General features: G+C 32.8%; 1 pseudogene; it reads left to right on the top strand.

Moving 5' to 3' along the window:
- The first annotated feature begins 1,418 nt into the window (after window positions 1-1,418).
- LOC116131156 lies at window positions 1,419-4,335 on the top strand (annotated as a pseudogene).
- Window positions 4,336-9,671: the final 5,336 nt, after the last annotated feature.

The raw sequence follows: 9,671 nt of genomic DNA, 5'->3' as shown, positions 1-9,671 counted from the left end.
TAAAGTGTTTGTAGATACTCTTTTGTATAAACTAATATTCTTATGTTTACAAATATTTCTCGATTTATGATTGGGGTAACTTCATTTTGTACTGCTTAAATAAGAGTGTACAGTATTTCTGGAAAATTTGTGGGATGCGTTTTAAATTTAATATTGCTAGGGGGGTTAAAAAACATTCCAACAAACTTATTTGCTGAATTTTCAATTAAACTAAGGCTCCGTTTGGTTCACATTTTTACGTTTTTGGAAAAAGTTTTTTTGAAAAAAGTTAAAAAAAAGTTGAATTGAGTGGGTATTACAATATAGTATTTATAAATTAATAAAATATCCCCTATGTTTGTTTTTGTACAAAACACCCCTATAATAAAATATTAAAAGTTAACAAAAACACCCCCAACCCACCCATCAAATACGGACAGTTGACCACCGCCGTCGGAGGGTGGTCGGAGTCACCGTATCGCCGCATGACTGGCTGGATCTTGCTGGTCGTGCATCGATATGGCCTTTTTCGGCCAGATCCACCGGCAAAGGTTAGATCTATGGCTAGATTTGGCTATTGACGGCTAGATCTGGCCTCATTTGCTCGTCAGCGATGGCCAAAGATACAGTCGTCGTTGACCATATGTTGGCCTCGTTGACATCTAGTTACGGCCAAAGATCTGGCCATATCCACAGTGGATCTGGCCGGAAAAGGCTAGATCGGTGCACTACCGGCAAGATCCAGCAGGTAGTGTGCCATCCTACCAGATTCCGGCCAACTTTCGGCAGTGGTGGCCGGAATCTGGTATAATGTGGGTTTAGGGGTGTTTTTACAATTTTAAAAAAAAATATTTAGGAATATTTAATTAAATTAACAAATTTAGAAGATTTAAAAAAAGTTGAATAATATTAGATAATATTGTGAGTTTTTTGGTATTTTACTGTTTAACTTTTTTGGAAATATTCTCAAAAACCAACCAAACAGAGCCTAAATATTTTAAATAGTGTTGTCCTAATAACATGAAGGTCGCAGGTTCGAAAGCTTCATTTACTCTTTTTTTTTTTTTTTTTGAACTTTTCTTACTTTCATTGTCAAACCAAATTTAGATTCCATAATTCAAAAAATATCCCCCCATTTATGCAAAAATTAACCACCACCTACCTCCTAATAAATCAAAGATTCAACAAAATAAAAAATCTAATACTAAATTCATTTCAGAACCAATAAAATAATAATAAAAACAGAAATCGCAATCATCCATTCCCCCATCTCTCCATTTCCCCCCTTCAAATCCACACCTCCATTTCCAAAACCAAAACAACACACACCTCTCCAGACTGACAAAACCAAAAAAACACTAAAACAAAACAAAAACAACTCAACATGGCTGACCACCACCACCCCACAACCTCTCTGCCACCATCCAAATCCCTAACCACATGGTCCTCCTCCCTTGCCTCCTCCACCCTCTCCACCTCCTCCTCCACACCTCACCGGTTTTCTCATTTCCCAAAAGGCCCTCACTTAGAGTCACTTCAGAATTTGACAGTGACTCCTCTATTTCTTCCACAAAATCTCCACCAAGGTCTTTGATGGCCTCGCCAAGTTCAGTTTCCTTCCAATAGTAGTAAAGTTGAAATCTGTCAGCCTCAGTTGGCTTTCACTTCCAACACTCTCTATTCACTATGATGTTGAAGAACAGAACGCCCTTGTTAAGTCCTCCTTTGATGTTGGCCCTAGGCTTCACTTTAATGCTGCCCATGATGTCAAGGTTTGATTTTTGTCGTACTTTATTGATAATGGTGTTTTCTGAATGGGTTTGTTTTAGTTTGTGTGAATTGACTCTCATATGGTTGAATTCTGCTCCAAATTGAGCTGGGTTGGACTGGGTTCTTGTGTGTAATGTATTTTGTATCCTTTAAACATGCTATTTCATTTTTAGGCCCAACAAGGGGAAGTGGCATGTGGTTGCAGACCTAGCTGATCCTGGCTATGCATTGCAGTTGTCGTCTCCAGTTCCATATGTTGGTTTGGTGAGTGTAATTCTTGTCATTTAGATTTTAGTTTTCGGTTGTTTTCCTTTTGCAGCAAAGTTAGTTTTAACAGACAACAAGTCATATGGGGAACTAGATGGTCAGGCAGATAGATTTGAGCGTTCAGTTGTTTTTTGCTTTCTACCGAAGATAGTTTCAGCAGACTTTTAGTCATATGGGGAAGTAAAGGGTATAGGTTTTCTAAGTAGAGTAAGATTATATTTTTCTAACTACTGACTGATGATATTTGTGTCAATATTTTACTGCTGATTGACAGGTTATTTTTTTATTTTTATTTTTATTTTTTACTTTATTTATTGACATGATGTTGCAGCCGAGAGCAACCTTCAAATTTCCGATTGGTGAACTTTCGTTGGAGGAAAGAGAGGAGGAAGAAGAGAAGAAAATATTGTCCGTAAGTGCTATTGCTAAGGGTCAGATTTGGAATGGGATCTGCACTGCTCAGTACCAGGAGGAGGAAGTGAAACTAAGATACTCCTATAAGGTAGTGTTGTCTTGCGTTTTGCTTTTTTTTTTTTTTTTTTTTTTTTTTTGGCTTTTTACCTAGTTGGTTTTGCATGGTTATTATGTTGATTCTAGGCTGTCTTCCTTTTGAAATTATAGCCTTCTATGCCAATGTAATTACTAAGGACTTTCTAGATGTGTGCAGAGTTATCATTCTGACTGTCGCTCTTTTTTTAATGGTGCTAATTATTCCTTTTTATTTTTTATTGTAGGATGATGAAATGACATTCATTCCAACCATTTCACTTCCTTCAAATGCAGTATCATTAGCGTTCAAGCGTCAGTTCAGTCCCTGATAAGTTGAGGTTAAATTCTATCTCTCACTTGCTGGCTCCATCTAAACTACAAGCTTTCTTTTTAGTTTATGATTCATCACAATTCACTTATGCAAATGGAAGTTAAACATTGCTTGTTTATGTATTTTGTTCTTTATTGAGAAACCATTTTGTGCTATAATATGAACATTTGCGAGAATTTATTCAGAGGGATTCTTATGGTATGATGTTTGCACATTTCTTTATTTGCCCAACGTTTACAACACAGTCTCTCACAACGGGAAATATCTGCCACTGCAGGCAATTACCATTGATACTCACATCCTAGGCAGTAAAATATTGACAATATGATAAAATGCGTGTAAAAATGATCATTTCTTATATGAGATAAATGAGATTGATTTTATTTTGGATTGAACCTTTTGATAAAATTGACCTGTATGGATCTACTAGTCAAAATGCACATGTTGACTCGTATGGTCGGTATGAATTTATATTTTGGTACATGAGTGATATCCATTAGGAATTTTGCCAGAACTGGTTTATACTGGCTGGTCTGGGATGGTATTGTTACATCAGTTGATATTGCTACTAAAAAAAGTTACTTGTTTTATTTGAAAAAGGAGTAAACTTTAGAATTTTCCAAGTAATCAATGTATCCAATGTCTTGACAATCCTACTTGCAATTTCATAAACGTTCCGTTATGTTGTAAGTTCTTCTACAAGCAAACTAATCCTCTTTGTACTTGAAGATATGTACTGATATCATAAATGTTAAAATACTAAGAAAATGTGCTCAACTCCCCATACTAGAGTCCAGAGATGGCACAGATAATGCATGTGTACCAGAGTCATTATTCTTTTCTTTCTAGAATATTATGACTTGAAATTTATGTTAGAAATGAAAGCTCTCTTAGTTTCTGAAAAGTGAAATGCTGTGATGTGAAGTCCTAACTGAGGTATCGAATGGCTAAATCCTTTACTGTAAAGTGCTTAATGGCTTTCATGCAGCTTGGTTTGTCAATCATGATGTTTTTTGATTGTTCATTGTTTTAATTACAATGCGCTACTGGTACAATTTTGATTCCAACTTCTGGAGTGCGGTGTACAAGCACACCTATGGCAAAGACTTCAAATTCAAAGCTGGTTATGACAGAGGCGCGTCTAGGCTGGCATCTCTCTGGGTATGTTTCTTAACATTTTTACCTCGATAGAAGGTCATGTGAAAACTTCTTTGCTTGAGATTCTTTTTCATGAAAATGCTATCATGATGACTTCATGACTCCTTGTTCAAATCTCAGGTCGGAGACGAAGTGGGCAAGGCAAAGACAGCGCCAATGAAGATGAAAGTCCAGTTTATGCTCCAAGTGCCACAAGATGACATCAAATCATCGGCATTAATGTTCCGTGTTAAAAAGAGGTGGGATATATAGAGACAATATTAGTGGGACAACTACCTTTTCCTCCATATCTAAAATGTGGCTCCTATATGGTAATGGGACATGTCCCATTGTAAGTAATGATGCTTTATTGCTACATATGACATCAATTGTTGTTTCCATCTTCAAATATTCTTTTCCAACTAGAAATCAGGTGATTACCATCTGGTATGTTGCCAAAACTACAATGCTTTAAGTACCTCCGATTGACAGGAAGTAACAAACCCAATTCATATTTTTGTATTCACAGCAGAAGCCTATGCTTTGCTGTAAAATCTTTGACACATTTTGACATTTTTGGTGCAATCTTTTGTCTAGCAATACTTGTTATGTGCTTTCGAGGGTAAAACTTATGCAGGACGGATGCACATATAACCGGAAATGGAGGAGTTCATGTATGTCACTCATGCTACATATCACACTACATTGGGTAACGTTTTCGCTTTCGAAAGTTCTCATTTCAATGCAGGTTACCAAATTCTCTGGAACCTGTCTTTTCTTGGACTATGTAGTGAGAATTGGAGGCCAATTTGCTCCACCATTTCTTTGAGGAAATACACAATAATGCTTATCCAAAATGTATGATGCACATAAAGAGGGAGCGTTAATAAAATTGAGTTGCTCATCTTCCTTTTGATATATGTCTCATTGCACGAAAATTATATCAAATTAAAATGGAGCATGTATTAAGTGAAGGGTCAAAGCGCCTTATCACTCGTCTTGTATAATAATTAATATATAATATTATTAATCCAATTTTCATTTTAAGTCTAAACAAATGGAGATTTTCTACTTCTTATATAGATGAACATATAAAAGATATTAAACTTTATTAAATAACATATTCTCTTTCCGACTATCAAATTGGGTTTTGAGAATTGAGAACGGGGTAATGATAGTTTTCAAAACTCATCAATCGATGAATCACAAATGTGCACCATAAAACTTAATACTTGCACAATTAACAACAAAATTAAAAATTAAAATAAAATCTTTAAGTAATCATTTCATAATTTACTATTAATCATGTGGTATTTTGATAGAAAATAAAATTCCACGCGGCATAGTACAATTGGTAGTAAAAGAGGTTAGGATGGTCTTCCTCGCATTAGATTAGCCTTATATAAGACTCACTTTAACTCTTTCCTTATTAAATTACATTTTATTTTTGATAAGAAATATGCTATTTCCATGAAACAACCATTCACATGGAAAGAATTCATATTGCTCAATTAAGATGTTATTGTTTCCAGTTTGATTAATCATTTAATCTAATATCAATTGCTTACTACTACAAGAACTATTTATTTATTTATTTCTATAAAGAAATGTCCCCCGAACAACTCTCCATTAACAATATTAAACCATGCTTATTACAATATATACTATTTAAGAATTTAATCTAACAGCGCGCACACCACTGTAGACCATTGTGATGTTCCTCGAATTGTTGGCCCGACACATTCTATCAATACTGGCCACTCAATCTTGTCGGATTTGTCGATGAACCATTAGTAATGTCACGTAGTTGTATTGACACTAGGTGATTGCCACGGATAACCAATGTGTCAAGTGGATACCCTTTTAACATCCAAGTAGATGGGATTGTCAGAGTAGATGGATTAGAACAAGTTACACGTCAACTTAGTTACACGAGTACCCGAATTTTTGGTTTGGGTTTCAGGTAATTTTGAACACCCTTAGCTCTTCAACTCACCAAATACCGTTATTTCTTCTTCGTGTTAGAAAGGAGGAAGAAGTTGTCAATAAAGAAATGTTTTATATTACCATTTTCTTAAATTCTTAAAAGATTAAGAAATATGCCCTCCTTTTCTTTTCTCAATTTTATTTATCTTGCACTATTTATTGTTCTTAATTATAATAATAAATAAAAATTATATATTTTTACGTTAGGATATTCAATAATCTCAAAAATTAGTTAATTGAATTGTCTGTAACTGAAAAAAAAAAAAAAAAAAAAGTTTTCAAAATGACTCTTCTTACACGGTTCACTTAATTTGGTAAGTTTAATACTGGGGCTGTGATTCTTGCAATGTAAAGATGATCAATCATAGTATTTATTCTCTCTAAATTACCTTCTTCTACATCTATGCTCTCAATTCACCACCGTCAATCCAATTCAAGATTGGTAGAAAATCCCCCGGATTCAAGATCCCACAGTGTCAAACCTGAAAACCAAAACAAAAAACAAAAAGAACTTTTTCACCGTCTCAAATCTTTAACCACATGACCACATGGTCCCTCCTCTTTCACGGCCTCAGACGGTTTTTTTCATTCCCCAAAAGGCTCTCACTTAGAGTCACTTCAGAGTTTGACAGTGAGGAGTCCATATTCTTACACAAAATCTCCACCAAGTTCTTTGATGCCTTGCCATTGAAATTTTCGTTCAAGAATAATAGTAATGGTGAACTCTGTCAGCCCCAGTTGGCTTTCACTTCCAAACACCTCTCTATTGACTATGATGTTAAAGAAAGAACGCCGTTGTTCTGTCCTCCTTTGATGTTGGCCCTAGCTTCACTTTGATGCTGCCCATGATACCAGGTTTGATTTTTATCTTACTTTTATTAGATAATGGTGTTTTCTGAAATGGGTTTGTTTTAGTTTGTGTGAATTGACTCTCAGATGTTGAATTCTGATCCAAATGGAGTTGGGTTGGAATTGGTTCTTGTTGTGTAATGTATTTTTGTGTCCTTTGTGCTTTGTAAACATGCTATTTCTATTTTAGGACAAACGAGTAGAAGTGGCAGTGCTTGCAGGCCTAGCTATCCTGGCCTAAATTGCAGTTCTGGTCTCCAGTTCAGCCGTCTCTAGAACATTTTTGACCCTAGGCAAGATTTATTTTAGCGGTCTTCTAATAATATAAGCGTATATTAAAAAATTATTTCAAATTTATTTTTCTTGCCTTTTGAGATCGCAAATCACTAATTAAATTTTATATTCAAGTTTAGAACCAAATCTTTTTCAATTGATAATATAGCCAAATTACCTAATCTTTCTTGTGACATAGTTGAACGCAATAAGATTTTATTAACTTTAATTTTGAAAAACTTCTTTCTGCTGAAGCTATATAACAGGAATATTAACAGTATTCTATAAGCTATCCTGGCATTTGGAAAGAATTCACTTTTTTTATAAAATCTAGTACTCAAGTGGTGTTTTAATTTCTACGTTTATAATTTCTTTTAAATTTTTAATTCTGAATATAAATCTAACCATCAATATCAAGAGCAGTGTCATGTTTTAAAAAGTTTTCAAGATTTAAACAATGTTTCTGTAAACTATCATCATCAAGCAATTTTAACTTTTCTATATTATAATGAAACCAAAATTATTACTATATTTTCAAATTGTTTTTTTCTCTTATTATACGCTTTTCATGAAATTTTGGTTCTATATTCATTTGCTCTGCAATCTCTTTAATAGAAATCATAGAAGATGTAAACCCATTTTCTCTATATTTTTTAAAAAATAAATAAGACCTTCAACTGATCTGTTGTAACAACAATGTCCATATTTTTAAATGAAATTTTACTAACCGTATTAACAGCAAATACATTTCATACCAATATTCATGCCTAATAGAATTCAAAATTTTCAATCTCATAGGTTACTAAAGATAGCTTCACTTTTTGTTTTAGGATCTTCAATATTTTCTGCTAATTGATATAAAGCATCTCTTATTTGTGAGCTTGAAATTTTATTGCTTTAACACTTTCAACACGACTTTCCCAACGTGTTTGTGATAATGGCTTAAGTGTCAAATTAGAAACATGATCTTGCAAAATTTTCCATCGTTTTGTAGAAGAAGAAAATAATGAGTATATACGTTGTGTCACTCCAAAAATGTAATAGCATTAGTACATGAATTGCCATATCACAAAGAACTAAATTAAGACTGTGACAACCACATGGTGTATAAAATGCTCTAGAATTTATATCTAATAATCTTTTTTGCACACCTTGATGTTTACCTTTCATATTAGACCCTATCTTATCCTTGTCCTTCACATTATTTACATCAATTCAAGTTTTTTTAATATAGTTGTGAAACATTAAAAAGGCCTTGACCAGAAGTATCATCCACTTTTATAAATCTATAAAGTATTCTTCTATTTTATTGGATTTATTAATATCTACACATCTTATATAAGTGACATTTGTTCTGATGACTTGTATCTGGGGTACATCTAGTATAACTGAAAAATATTTTGATTCTTTGATTTTTTTTAATAATGGTATTTCTTATTTCTAATGCTAAAATTTTTATCAACTCATTTTGTATTATGACCAAGATAATGAGTATGAATTTCTCCATTTTGAATACTTCTAAGGTGTTCTTGCTTATTATTGGATCAAACCAGCAATCATTTCAATTAAACTCAAAAAATTTCCATTTTTTCTTGATAAATCTTCTCATTTGTACCACAAAATGCCAATTTATTTTTGAAAGATTTTTTACAACCGCTATAATTCTTAATAGTACATTCTTCCAATGCTCTTTCTCTTATTTATTTTCTCTGTAAAATTTTATCAATTGTTTGTTTTTAAGCAATCTCTCTCAACATCAACCCAAATGTTCAATTATAGCATGTTCATTGCTTGTTTCGTGACTTTTAAGCTTGGCACTAAGATTTTCCAATCTCCACACCCTTCATTTGCTAATTGAATTGTATTTGCTTTTAAACTAAATATTTTACAACAAAACAAAATACTTTATTAATTCTTTTGAATATATTAGCCATTTTCTATCATGTTTTTCTCCATTTGGTAATTTTCGAATGTAATGAATTGTAGAAAAATGTCTAGAATTTTCATCTCTTGGAAAATCTAAAACTTGTCTAATTGGACCTTTCTCACTAATAAATCACATAAGTTTGTGTCTAAATTATTCCAGTGTACCGGTCATAATATTTTTAATAGTTTTTTTATATCTATTCATTAATATTTCATTTTTGTCGAATGAAATTTCTTCTTCTAAATTTTCATGAGACTCTTCACTAGTATTTGATGAATTTGAACTTTTATCTTTAAAATTTCTTCACAATTTCAATTGTTTTTTCATTTAAATCTTCATTTGGTTTTTCTAGCATTTGGTGTTTTGTATTAAAACAAATTTATCAAGTGAACCTTTTTGGGATTGAATTAGTTCTTCTATTTTTTTTTTTTTTTCTTACGTTTTTCAAATCCAGATTCATACTTCCTAGTAGACATCTATATTCAAGAATAAATAATTTAAAGCTCTAATATTTTTGTTAAAATAAAAATATTAAAAAATTAGAAAGAACTTTAGCACCTGATATGCCCCGATTTTGCTTTTTGCTGTGCGATACTCAAAAATCTTATATTATTACCCTGCATAAAAATAATAATGTATCAATTATTCACTTGATCAAATATA

This window comes from Pistacia vera, unplaced genomic scaffold (assembly GCF_008641045.1).
Source record: "Pistacia vera cultivar Batoury unplaced genomic scaffold, PisVer_v2 Contig23, whole genome shotgun sequence".
Taxonomy (NCBI): domain Eukaryota; kingdom Viridiplantae; phylum Streptophyta; class Magnoliopsida; order Sapindales; family Anacardiaceae; genus Pistacia; species Pistacia vera.
The sequence above is the reverse complement of the archived record's forward strand: the minus strand, read 5'-3'. Positions and strand labels throughout refer to the sequence as shown.